Here is a 15092-nt window from a genome sequence, read left to right on the forward strand (position 1 = left end):
TCTGTGAAATATTTGGATTTTTTTATTACTGTTTAGTATTTTTCCCTTTCAGAGAATCTGTTTTAAAATTTAAAACTCGTTAGGGTTTACCAAAACCCTAATCAGACTTGTGTTAGTCATAAATCCCAAACCACAGATCCGATTTTAGATCTGTAAAAAGTGAGTATTATTATTTTTCTGTTTACTGTTCACCACTAAAATTTCAGAGATTTTTGTTTAGGATTGCTATTTATGTCTGTATTTTCAATCTGAAGTAGCCGTTTTAATCCCTGTTAAAAATGATATATTTTAGCTCAGATTGCCGGAAGGGTTTCTCCCTAACCGAAGATGATTTTTATGATCTGTAAATTGAGAAATCTCTGTTTTTATTCTTAGTTAGTCTCTGTAAAATTTCATAAATTTTTATAGAGATTTGACCCCTTGTTCAGGTCTTGGACTGAGACTGGTTGGTGAATTAGGTTAAAAATAGCATATTTTTAGGGTTTAATGCAATTTTCGGATTAATTTAATGTCAAAAAATTATTTTTATAATTTCAATTCGATATTAGGGTTTTAAAAAGTGCAGGTACCAATTTTTATGGATTTTGGAATCCATTTGATGGCTGAATCAAGCAAATTGCAAAACCGGGTTCCTGAAAGATCCAAAACACTGCAAAAATCACAAAATTTGTGATATTATTGGATTTTCGTGCATAAGCATATATTTTTAGGGTTTAATCATGTTCATAATCATATTAGGATGCTTTAGGTTTAATTTGATGCTCATTTGATTTCATTTAGTGCATAAAACCTAAGTTTTTACCAAAATCTATTTCAGAAAACCCTGATTTCAAGGCCATAGTCTTGCTATCGGGGGCAATTTGGTCATTTGACCTAAATTTCGAAATCCCTAACCCTAATTTTCATATTTTTAATCATGTCATAGCATATTTAGTTTGATTTATTTTTTATTTGTATTTCAAAACTTGTATTTACCAAATATCTTTCTAAAAACCCTAATTTCAAGGCCATAGTCTTGTTATTAGGGGTATTTTGGTCATTTGGACCCCAATTTCGAAATTTCATATCTTATCTTCCTTATTTATTCCATTTTATTTCATACTTTATCACTTTTGATTTAAGGGAATCATGGCAAAAAGGCTTATATCTAGCAAAATCCAACAATTTCCTGATATTGTTAGATGAATCTAGAAAAGCCAACATATATTCATTAACAAGTTTTCTAGTTTTGCAGGTACATTGAAGACTTTATTTTTCATGTATTTAAATTTCAATAGTGATGTAATTTGTAATTAAACTTTGGAATAAGAATTTACATTTCCTGCTTAGCTTAGGTTGCATTGCATATAGTGTATTTTTATAATTTTAATGTGTGATGGATGATGATTCATGCATATTTTTACAAATTCACCATGGTCTACACGAATGGCACATGCACTAGCTTCTATGAAGTTTATAAACTTGGTGAAATTTGTATTTATGGACATAGTCAGAATACGAATGATACTTAGATTTATGATCTTCACATTAGCCACATTCAGCCTACACTCTTAGGCTAACTTCAAAAATGCACTGCATTTCTCAAAAATACAAAAAGTATTTCTCAAATCCATATTCATTCATTTCATGCATTTGCCAATTCCAATCTCAATTCAAAGAAGTTCATTTTCTCAAAATCTCCTAAGTCTTATAGCAAAATCGATTTTCCCAAAAGCATTGAATTTCAAAGAATATTTCAAGTGTTTTTCTCAAGTTCATAAACTCAATTTTCCAAAGTTATGCAGTCAATTTCAAAGTTTGAAGTTAGAATTTTTCTAAGTCTTATTCAAAAGAATATGGATTTGCTAATGATATTTCAAATATTTCCCAAGTTCCAAATTCAAATTTTCTAAGTTAGAATTTCAATTTCAAAGTTTGAATTCAGAGAAACCAAGTCTCTCAGAATCGATTTTCACCAAATGTCAAGGATTCCTCAAAATCGATTTTATTTCTCTCAAAAGTATATTTCAAATCCCAATTCACGATTTTCCAAGATTTACATTTTCTAAATATTTCAATCATTCAAAGCAAACATCATGTTTTCAAAATGTGCATTTTCTGAAAATTCATAGCACATGCCTGATTCTATGTGCATTTAGAAATTAGAATATGATTTAGACAAGTTGAATAGAGTAGAGCATAAGATTGATCCTTGGTTCAATTACCCCTGTTAAAGGTGGCAGGAACGGTTGAACCTCGTACCGACAGGCGAGTCCCATTCTACGGAATTTTCCCGCATTTTAAAAACGGAGGCGAGTTATTTTCAAAAACCTTTTTCAAAGGTCAGTTTGATTTGCAAAAGTTAAAAATTTTGCGATGATAACACAATCACACTAAAGCTTATGGGGATATACAATGAAGACAAATCTACTATCTAAATTAGGACGATCATATTGTAAATTTACTATGAACCTGAAGTTGCCATAAGATTAGTTTATGAAATATGTGTTACATTTGGGATTCACTATTATGTACATGCTCTGAGTAGGCCTGAAATGCACTGATGCACCCATACATTGATTAGAGCAAAAGCTCGCTTTAGTGCACATGTTTAAATAGCTTGATGATTCTAGTATATGCTTATGAAAGTAATGTTATGTATCGATGAATATGGCAAACGAATAAGGTATTCATGACGTATTCATGTTGCACATGGTTTTATATGACGTTGATATACGAGTGTTGCGACCAATATTTCAATGCGTGAATTTCTTGTTGCTAAATGCATATGTTCGCTATAACTGCACAAATAAGAGATATACTACAAAGGCACGATAATACAAATTGAACTGAGCATGAAAAATCTTTATGGTGCCAAATGGGCACATAAGATGCTAAGTGAATTGCATATAATTGAATTATGATTCCATGTAAATGTTAAGACATATTTTGTGCCGATTGATATATGTTTGTTCTGCAAATATTCGCTTAATAAAGAGCATTCGTTATGTCATGATCATCTAAAGGCCTAAGACTGAGCTTGTGGTCTTGCAAGACCATTACAGTGTCGTACAGGCACTTATGAAAAGTTATACTTGAGATATGCCTTATAAATGCATGATCGGTGGGGTACGAAACGTACACCCGAGCTTAGAAATCAAACCTTAAGATGCTGAAAGTATAATTAAGTACCCAACACAGAGTTGAGCCAAAAATCTGAGAAATTTTGGTTGGTGCCTATTGGGCATTCGATGGGTAATATGCATACACTGAGATCACCCAGAGTATGGGTTAGGATTTTGGAAATCCCCTGTGGTGCAATGACTCGCACCGAGAAATAAACAAAATACAAAATATGCATATAAAACAAGTGTGGGGTTCTGGGTACACCTGAAAGACGGTGTATGTTACTAGACCCAAATAAATAAGAATGAAAAGATATGCACACATAAAATAAAATTGGGGGATTCTGGGTATACCTGAGATGGTATATGTTATTGGTTTCCCTGGGATACTGGGTATACCTGACAACGGTATATGTTACTGGTTTCCCAGGGCTCTGGGTACACCTGAAGACGATGTATGTTACCGAACCCATGGTCTACCTTGGAGAGGGTAGATGGTACAAGCTCCGTGGGACAATTTTTGTTTTGGTGACAGCGAGGCGTCTCACCCGGTCCCCAGTCCTCGGAGTTAGGGGGCCAGGACTACCAATTCGTCCTAGGTGGTAGATCCAAGTCTTCTGCAGAACTACAGGGTGCATCCTAATTCTAGTTGTAGCCATTGAGGAGTACTCTCTCGGTCGTGAACCATCCCCTTTGGATATTCGTACGGCTAGTCATACGGGTTATAAAATAATAAACTCCCGTGTGGTCTCGGTCCGCTACGATGTGGAATGCCTGTGCGTACCCACAGGGTAATTAACAAGATGAAACATAAAGTTAGTGCATTAAGAAAGATCTTTAAGTAGTTGCATACTGCTTGATGTTGAAATTGTTGGAGTAAGTTGTGACTCCTGTAGAGCATGATTCAAATTAGTTTTCCGTTACATGGAAATTGTGATAACTTATGAATGATGTGTTGAACGTTGATGTTTGTGCTTTATACACACTTTACATTAATTGCTTTAGTTAAGTCAGGTGTACATCCTCATTAGTTCCAAAGTTGTTATTGCTTATATAAATATGGTTCATGCATATGATGTATCGTGCTTTGACGTTGATGGAATATATCATGAAATACTTGACTTTAGTGACCTGTACATTTATCACTTGTTAAATGGTTATTGTTCTATCTAAACATGTTGCACATATACTTGTACACGTGACACTGTGCACATTCATATGGATATTATGCTTCTTACTCAGACGTGGTAGTCTGACCCTTTTTTAATTAATATTTTTCAGGAAACTGAATGACGAGCAATTGCGGTCGTCGCTGCGACAGTGCCATGTGACCATATCTTCTTCGGATGTCCTGAGGAATATGACATGTAATAAATCATTAAGTTGTAAATAATAACTTGTAGTATTTCAATGCAAGAATTTATTTTACTTAAATGCCTTGAGTCTGTGCTTTTACTTGTAACCCGCCCAAATAATTTGACGAAGGATTTAATAAAGCTTTTCCACTGTTGTTTAGAAAAAAAAATTTATTCCAAAATTTTCAAGTTAAATATTTGGGGCGTTACACCCACGGACTATGTTCAGGCATCCTGCATTCGAAGACCCGATGTAGGAGCACCTCATTATGAGATTAAGGCAATTATCATTCAGATGCTCCCATCCTTCTATGGCCTTAGTCATGAGGATCCCTATGGACACCTTGATGAGTTGGTCAAAATCTGTTCTACAGTGAAGATACAAAATTTCGATGATGATGCTTTGAGATTGACCATGTTCCCGTTCTCGTTGAAGGACAATGCCAAGTATTGGCTAAAGTCCTTAGATTCTATCGAAATAGGGTCCTGGGATCAATTACAACAAAAGTTCCTCAGAAAATACTTTCCCATAGGTAGGATGAACCAGTATAGGCGAGCCATCACTAGCTTTTCAGAGCTAGACGACGAGCAATTTCATGAGACCTAGGAGAGGATGAACGATCTCCTTAGAAAGTGTCCCCATCATCAGATGCCGAGATGGCAGTTGGTGCAAAGTTTCTACGATGGATTTTCTGACAAGAATCGTGAGATGATCAACTCTTCTTGCGAGGGGACATTCATGTTGAAGAGTGAAGATGAAGCATGAAGACTGTTTGACACATTAGCAAAGAATTCCCTCCATCATGCTTCTAGCTCTCAGTCTGATAGACCCACACCCAGCATAACCAAGAAAGCTGGCGTTCTCGAAATTGGTCCATCTACTACATTACAATGCAAAGTGGATATGATTGCGCAAAAGCTGGATCAACTTCTCGCGGGCCCATCTCCCAGTCATCAGGTGTGTACTCTCTGTGCCAGTCTGGCATATTCGATCACTGAATGCCCTTCGGCAGTTCAGTACCCTGAATTTGTGCAAGAGCAAGTTCAGGCCGCTCAGGGTTACGCCAGACCCCCAAACAACCCATATTCATCTACATATAACCCGAGGTGGCGTAACCATCATAACTTTTCATGGAAGAATATAAACACCCCAAATTTTCCTCATTCATTTTTAAACACATCTCTCGTGTAGTGCCAACCCTGTTAGGTTAGTGTAGGAGTCAAACCCCGAGTCCGTTTAAGAAAATCACTATTTTACCCACTTTTATTAGGAAAATTACCATTTTACCCCTAGGTCATCCTAGACCCCAGTCAGTCCGTGTCAACCAAGCTCATTGGTCAGTTCAAAACATTTAGAATATCAGTCATTTCAAGTTCATTTGAGCTCACAGTGAGAAGGCCATTTTCATTTATGATCATTCCTGCCAAAATGGGATCATTTCTTCACAAATGAGCTCATTTCTCACTCAAATCCAAACCAATTGTCTCTGAGTGAATCATTCTCAGTCAGTCATGTTCCCCAGAGTCTAACTTGAGCTCACCAGGAGTTCAAGCGCTCCAATTTTAGTTCAAAACCATTTTCAAGTGTCCAGGAGCCCATTTTAGTCCATTTCAGCTCTTTCAACTGAAACTAAGCTGAGTTCAGTCAGTTGAGCTAGTGTTCGAGCTTTGATTTTAGTTCATCTCAGTATTAGTGACCTTTATTCTAGCTCAAAGCCAGCTCAGATCCCTAATTCACTTCACTCCAATGACCATTCCGTACCATTTCTCTAAAAATGGTAGTATTTCTTGAAAATTTAGTCAGAGAGTCCAGTTGAGTCAGTGTTTGATCAGTTTACCTGAGTTCTGAAACTCTAAAACTCACCTCAATCCAGCTCATTTCAGTTCAATTCAGCTCAGACCCTAATTTCCAGTGTCACTCTAGCTCGGTAGGGCCTGAAAACCATTTCTTCAACCATTTCGCAAATTTTATCAGTTTTTATGCTTTTTAAACTGGTACAACTGCCAAACGGGGTCTAACATCCAAAACTCTTCATTCAGGGTCTGCATTTTACATGTCATTTCTCATCATTTCATATCATTTCTTAGCATTTCATAACAATTCATCACATTTCATTCCATTTTCGAAGTTCAGAACTCCAGTTTTATAAATTTCAATCCAGATTGAGTTTCAAAAGTTTTCAGAAATCAATTTCAAACCCTGGGTTTCCAAAATTGACATTTTTACCCTCGAGAGTCTAAATCTGGAAATATTTTCTCGAGAAAAGCAATCTGGATTTCTTTCAAAAGTAAATTTTCAAATTCTACACTGGATTTGCTTCGCAATGGGGTATTGAACTTCAAAATCCAAGTTCGTTTCAAAAACTGCCAAAAGTAGCTCGTTTCGTTTGGAAATTTTCTAAAAAGACTATTTTACCCCTCTAATCGTCAAAATGATTTTCAAAAGTGGAATCTGGACCCGCTCTGAGATGGTCCATCCATTTGCATTTTTTGTTTTAATTTATAAAAAGATTTTTTTTTACCTTTTTCTTTATTTTCTTCATTTTTTTAGTTTATTTTATTTTTGTTTTTCCTAAGGTGGGACCCACAAGGGGGGGTTGACCCCCCTAGCCCTCCTCTTCCTCTCCATTTCCTTTCTCTCCTCCTCTCCTTTCCCTTTTCCTCCTTTTCTTTCCTTCTTTCTTTTCTTCTTTTCTTCCTTTCTTCTTCCTTTTTCTTTTCTTTCTTTTTCTTTTTTTCTTCCTCCTTTATTTCTTCTCCAGCCCACTTACGTAAGGCCTTCCAGCCCCTTTCTTCTTCTTCTTTCCCTCTCCTTTCTTCCCCTTTTCTTTCCTTTTCCTTCTTCCCCTCTTCTTTCCTTTTCCTTCCCTTCCTTCTTTCCCCTTTCTTCCTTACTCCCTTTCTATTTCCTCCAAGGCAAAATGGCTTCAGCCATTCACGTATGGCTCATCACACATTATTGGAAACTTAGGTTTTGATTTTATCAAAACCTAAGTTCTCATAAAGAAAAGAAAGAACGGCTGCCCTCTTCTCTAGACTTCTTCACGCCTCTCTCTCTCTCTCTCTCTCTCTCTCTCTCTCTCTCTCTCTCTCTTTTCCTTAACCTATTGACTCTCATTACACAGCTCTCCCTTGGTTCCCAATACACAGCATCTCCCTCTCATTGCCGCATCACCCTCAACTCTAGCCTAGGCAGCCGCCACCTCCTTGGACGCCCAGCCACCTTCGGCCATCTCTATCTTCATCAAGAGTCCAGCTAGCATCCTCTTCGCAGCTGTAGACACATCTTCATCAACCTTGGAAGCACCATCGCCAGCCTGCAACAACCAACGATTCACCTCCTTCAGCCACCTTTCAAACCAACTGTAGCCTCCATCGGTGTTACCTTGCTACAGTCGCCACCAGCACATCCAATCTTGTTACAGCCCCTTCAAGTCCAGCCTCCTTCTAGCAGCCACCACAAGGGAGCCTCCAGCCAGCCCCTTTTGTGACAGCTACCACAGCCATATCCCTCAACAACAGCCCCAACTGCAACTCCTCTTCCAAGGCAACCAAATATTGTAGCCGATCCAAGGTAGGATCTCCCTGGCTATTTTACTTGATCTCATCCAAAGATTATTTTCTGTTTTATCTTTTGTTGCAAATCTGATATAAAAATCATTTTTTTTTATGAAAGAGATGATCATAGTTTAGTATCAATCAAGCCATGGATGAGAAGACCCATCCCTTCAATGGATCGGATCTCTCACTGATAGCTAATATCGAGTCAACTTCGTGGATCCCTGCTTTTCTTCATTTTAAACATTATATTCATGTTAAATATGCATTTTAAGCATTTCATTAGTTTAGTTTTACTGTTTTATTAATAGTTTATTTGATATCATTAAGATTCGTATTAAGGCCTGTAGAAGTTAGTTTTAGCATAAGTTATAGCCATTATTTTATGTAGATTTTTGTTTTAATAAATCCAAAAAAAAATCATGGTGGTTAGGTCTGTTTGTTTCTAATCTCACATCAAAAATCTGGATCAATTTGTATTTTGGAACCCCTCTAAACCGATCAATCATTAAATCAGATTTTCTGTTTCTCTGAAATTCCAATTTCTGCTTTGGCAGACAAAAACCTCCGGAATCACCCCTGTGGGAGATTCATATTTTCTCCTAAAAATCATAGTGGATTCACAATCAAATATACTAATGATCTAAAAATTTTGAGATCTGTGCAAGTAGATTTACTCACTGTCAAAAATCGATTTTTCCAGACTTTTGAGAAAATCTGGATTTTCCTTTGTCAGGGTATAGACAAATCTTAATGCACCGAGTCCGCTCAACCTGTAGCCCGTCTGCAAAAACTTTCAACACAAAAGTTGTTTCTAACATATTTTAATATCATTTTCCAAAATGTGGGAATTTTTGGAATTGTTCCAGTATTTTTGCCAAAATTTTCTTTTCTGTCTGATAGATTCCAATATCCAGAAATTACAAAGATTTAGGTCTTTGATAACAGTGTGCCCTTCTCTAAACCATAACTTGAATCCCAATAGTGTGAAAATATTAAATTTTTATCTGTCTGTCAGGAACATTTTCCCATAATTTCAGCCATTTTCCTATCGGTCTTATATTTTTTCCACATTTTCTCCCGAAACCTATCTATTTCCCTCAAATCCTAGAGTCGCCGGATTCCGATCTAACTTGCCAGAGCTGTATAGCTCCGACCATAGGTCAAAACCAGAAAATGTAATAATAAAAAATACTTGTCTTACTGTCCTATATCACCCCATAAAATTTGGGAAATTTTTATGGAAGTTTGATATCTGAAATCCTTTTTAGAATCAACATTTTAGGCAAAATTTTGATTTTCTTAGGATTTTAGCTATTTTCCATATTACGAAAATACAAAAAAATTATATTTTCAAGATCCATTCTATTTTTAGAGTTATCCTAGGTGTCAATGCCAAATTTGGCTCAAATCCAAGTTCATTTGCTTTATATGTTAGTTTATCTTTAAATTCAGAAGCGAAAATTAGGCGAAAATCAAGTTAAAATTGATATTTTATGATATTTTCACCATTTTAGGGTTTTATTCATGTAAATAAGCATATAGAATCATATTAGGGTTAATTTTAATATCATTTGCATTTCATATTTCCAAAATTTGCAAAATTTATTTCAGAAAACCCTAGTTTCAAGGTCATAGTCTTGTCATCAGGGGCATTTTGGTCATTTTGACAACAATTTGGAAATTTCAATCTTTAACTTTCTAAATTTTTATGCATATCATCATATTATGTTTGATTTATTTTATTTTATTTTCAAAATTCCAAAATTTAAAAAAAATCTTTCAAAAAACCCTGATTTCAAGGTCATTAGGGGCATTTTGGTCATTTTGACCCCAATATCAAATTTCCAAGTTTATTTTCAAAATTTATTCATCATTTATTGTATTTATATCAAAGGGGGTATGAATTTGGGTTTATAATTGAATAATATCTGATAATTTCCAATATTTTTGGATAAATTCAGAAAAACCTACATTTCTGTGCTAACATTGTTTTCTAGTTTTGCAGGAACATTCAAGAGGAAGGCTTAGCCATTTTATTTATTTGTTTTATTCAATTCAATGTAAAAAGAAATATAATAATTGGAATAAGAATTTACATTTCTGCTTAGAATAGGATTGCATTGCATATAGTTTAATTTCAACAAATTTCAATATCTGATGTATGATGCATATGCATATTTTTCAAATTCACTATGGTTGACACGAATGACACGTGCACAAGCTCTTATGGAGTTTATAAACTTGGTGAGATTCGTATTTATGGCCATAGTCAGAATACAAAGAAAACCAAGATTTATGATCTTCATATTAGACACATTCAGCCTACACTCTTAGGCTAATTTAAAAAATACACTGCATTTCTCAAAGTTTCAAAAGGATTTCCCAATTCCTCAATTGAAATTTCCTTTCAAATTTATATTCATTCATTGATATCATTCAAATTGCATTATTTTCAAATTCATTTTCCAATTTCAATTTCACAAAAATCAATTTTCTCAAGGATTTACCAAGTCTTTCTCAGGATTGGATTTTCTCAAAATTCTGAGTTTTCAAATGATATTTCAAAGCATTTTCCAAGTTCAAATCAAGATTTTCCAATGTTTTAAAATTCTCAAATTTCAAAATCCCAAGTTTTTAGAAATCGATTTTCTCAAGATTTCCACATTCTCAATTTCGTTTTCCAATCTCAAAATCAATTTTCTCAGATTTTCCAGTTTTTCCTAAGAATCCATTTTCCTTTTCAAAAATCCTTTTCCAATGAATTTCCTGATTTTCTCAGAATTCTCAAATCTATTTCCTCAGAAAAGCAATCTAAATCCCAAAATCGATTTTCCAAAGTTCAAGTTTTCCTGAGAAATCATTTCCCAATGCAAATTTCTGATTTCCAATGAAATTGAATGATTTTCCCAAGTATTTCTCAAGCATTTTTCAAGCATATTTTAATTTTCCAAAGCAAACATCATGTTTCTCAAACATGTATTATTTTCAAAATTTCATAGCACAAGTCTGATTTTGTGTGCATCTTAGGAAAATAGAGCATAATTTAGATATTTGAGTCAAGTTAATGCACATAAGTGATCCTTGGTTCAATTACCTCTGGTAAAGGCGTCAGGAACGGTTGAACCTCGTACCGACAGGCGGATCCCATTCCACGGATTTTTCCCACAAATTTTCAAAACGGAGGCGAGTAAATTTTCAAAACTTTGGTCGAGTTTGACTCGCGAAATTTGTTTCTCTCTCGCAAGAGGGGGGAAAATTTTGCTATGATAACAAAGAATCCCCAGCCTTCTACTCAGCTCCTTCCTTCTCAGCCTGCTCGACCACCACCATTTACCCAGACATTTCACAGGCCGAGCTTTCCTCATACCACTCCTTTTTCTCTTCGGCTCTCACAAGAGTCTAAAAGTGCAGTAGGATCGAGGCAACGAGCACTAGAGGGGAGGGGGGTTAATAGTGCTTTTAAATATCGTCTACAAAATTTTGACGGATTTTGCAATTCGCAAAGCAATCACACAAAGAACACAATAATTTATCCTGGTTCGGTCTTTCCCGACCTACATCAAGTCCCCAAGCAAAACCAGCTTGAGATTTCCACTATCAACCTTGTGTAACTACAAGATCATACAGACCAAATCTGGTCCCACTTTCAGTAACACACCTACTTAAAGCAAACAACTCCTTTAAACCAAGGAGTCATTCCTTGTACAGAAAAATCAAATAAGTAACTTACAAATAACCTATGAGCCCTTCTTATGAATGCAAATGAGAGGCAATTGGCTTTTGAGGTTGTTGAAATACTCAACTCACGAATTCACTGTCTCTCAAAGGAATTTGAGTGAAAAACTGAAGTGAAAAATATCACGTGAGTGAGAAAATGAATATGAGTGAAAAGCAAAGAGTAATTGATTCAAATTGATTGAATTGCAGTGCTTTTGAGTGTAAAATGCACTCATATTTATAGTTGAAATATTTCATACGTTGAGGGTATGAAAGGGTGTCAAAACAGTCTATTTTAAATGATCAAAATGTTTGAAAAATGAAAAGACATGCCTTTTAAAAGTTTCAGGAAAAATGGCAAAATTAGTCGACTGAAACAATAGTTAGTCGATTGATAATTAGCTATTAGTAGACTGACAGTTATCGTCGGTCGACTGATCTGTTTATCGAGCCGTTTGAAAATCTGAACTTTTGAAACTTAGTCGACTAGAGAAAAAATTAGTCAACTGATAATATCATCAGTAGACTGAAAACCTTTGAGTCGACTGTTGCTAATTTTTTCTGAAAATACATGTTCTTTTCAGTTGACTGATAAAATCATTAGTCCACTGCTGCTAAATTTCCAGAAAACAGACATTCTGTCTGGTCGACTGATAAAGTCATTAGTCGACTAATTTTGACAAAAATGACATTTTGTTTAGAAAATTTGGCGCGAAAGAATTAGTCGACTGGTGAGTCTATTGGTCGACTAATAAACACGAAAATTTAAGAAAAGAGTTTTCTAAAAAGATTTTCATGAAGGGTTCTTTTAAAAAAGTTTTTCTAAAGATTTTTTAGCTGAAATGCAACCGAAATATGCACTCTAAGTAAGGCTCTTACAAGAATCTAAGACATTAAGCAAAATTTTACATTTTCACATAAGTCTTCAAAGATTCTGCATCGAGTTCTTCAATGCTTGTCATATTTCTTCATTGCCTTAGCTGAAATGCAGTTGATTCACTTGCTCATCATCAAAACCTTGTACTTGAAGTATCATGTATGGCTTCATTGTCGTAACAACCTCCCCCTTTTTTATGATGACAAACTTAATCAAAGATGAAGCATTTAGATGCATAGATGGAGATTTTACTCCCCCTATCAATATGCTGCACAACATTAAAAGTTAGTACATTCAAAGCTATGTTGTACAACATTAAAAGTTAGTACATTCAAAGCACATATATCACATATTGATTGGTTTGCATTTCCACCATTACTTCATGCATTTCCATGCATGTGTCTACCAAGTTCTATCTTTTTCTCCTAATTTCTCATTTCTCATGCAAGGTCTATCTTTTTCTCCCCCTTTGTCATAATAAAAAAGAGTAAGGGCAGAAATAGCATAAGCAAAATATAAATTCAAGTTCAAAATATTACAATCCATAAAGTATCAAAGTTCAGTAAAGACAGAAAACAAAGATCAGAAAAGTGAGTTGAGCAACTTCTTGATTGCAGTAATATCTTTTTGAATCGAAGAAAGTTGTTGAGTCACATCTTCACGAAAAGTGTGTTGATGCAGCTCCAAAGATTCCAGTCGCTGCAAAACTTTATCATTGTCTTGACTAGTAGAAAATTTCTTTCATTTTGCTTGAGATGAAGGTGTCACAAAAGATGGTGAGGGTTCAGAAATTGATGGTTCAGTTTGATCAAAGTTTAAAGGAGGCAGATATTTGATTTTCATTTGTTTAAAAAAGTTTGATCAAAGAACTCCTTTTACTCAATATATTTTTCATTGGTTAAGGGTACTTTGAAATATCTGAAAATACGAGTAAGAAGACATCCATAAGGAAGAAATGGTTTTTGTTTCCACAAATTAGTAAAATACACATTGGCCCAATTTACAGAAATATTTTCAAATAAGACATAAAGAGCCGTAGATAGATCTGTGGAATAGTAATCAAAAGAACCAGTTTTAGGTAGAACATTATGGGCAAGGATTCGTCCAGCAATGCATGCACGAGTTCGAAGATTGGTATTTTTGAAAGGAGAACAATGAGGTGCATAGGGAAGAAGAATTTGTTCAAAAATTCTATTATCATTAAGTTCAATAGTATTGAAAAAAGTGTCTGAAGGTGGAATATCTAGGATTTGTCCAAGCAGTTTAGAATCAAACTCAATTTCAACATCGCAAACAAGAGAGGAAAGAATTTCATTTTCATGATCAATTTGTAAATTTGTGTAAAACAAGTGGATCAGAAAAGGATAATGAGGAGGGTCTGCTCCGGCATCCAAAAGATGTGATATACCTAGAAATAATTATCTGATTTTGTAACGAGAAAATAGGTGAAACATAACATTTCGGCCTGGTAAAATAGGAAGTGCAGAAATCGATCCAAAAGTATCATATAAAAGAGGATTTCTGAGTAGTCTGAGAGAAAATCCATGACGTGCTTGTGGTGTAGTTGGAGGAGAACCTTGTGTGGATGCAGTCTTCTGACGAGGCATGGTTGAAACAGATTCACCCAAAAAAAAAATTCAGTTGCAGATAATGATTGATCAACACAGTTGTTGAGAAGAACAATTGAAGATGGTGTTGATGTCGGCTTCCAAATGCTTTAAAAATGTCGTCTGGCGAGAGGAAGATATTGTCCGGCGTCGTGGCGGAGAACCAATGCAACAGAAATACTTTTTGCGATGCAGACACTGTGCCTTCTACGATCAAGATCGTTGGTAGTAGCCAAAATAATCAACAGTAACAACCCACTGAAAAGGGATGTCGATTCTCCACAGATTTTAGGCAAGAGGGAAGAGACGAGGAGGAGTCCGCGGTGGATGACGGCAGGTGAGTGGAGGCTGCCACAAAGGGATTCCGGCGAGGACTGAAGAGGCACCACTCACGGCAAGAGGATTCCGGCGAAAAGTCAAGAGACTCCCTGTCACGGCCAGAAGATTCCGGCGAGGAGAGGTTCGAACAACACTCCGAGGGTTTTTCGGAAGAGAGAGAGAGAGAGGGTTTCATTTTTCAAAGGGTTTCGTTTAAGAAAAATGAAAAGGTGCGTAAAAATGAAACGATGCGTTAAAAACCAAGGGGTATCGGGTCCTTTAAAAAAAAAATTAAAAATATCAGTCGACTAGATTTTTATCGGTCGACTAATAAGGTGCGACTCATTCTGTAAAATTTTTAAAGCATCAGTTGACTAGAAATTTATCGGTCGACTAATATGGTGATATTTTGAGATTTTGTTCAAAAATCAACATTTTATAAATCCAAAAATGAGCAAATGCCTAGTTCTCTCCTAATTCTCACAAAATCTTTATTTTTAAGTGGTTTAGTGAAGATATCGACATGTTGTTCATTAGTAGAAATAAAATTTAA

This window comes from Nuphar pumila, chromosome 5, assembly GCF_984573655.1.
Source record: "Nuphar pumila chromosome 5, dmNupPumi1.hap1.1, whole genome shotgun sequence".
Classification (NCBI taxonomy): Eukaryota; Viridiplantae; Streptophyta; class Magnoliopsida; order Nymphaeales; family Nymphaeaceae; genus Nuphar; species Nuphar pumila.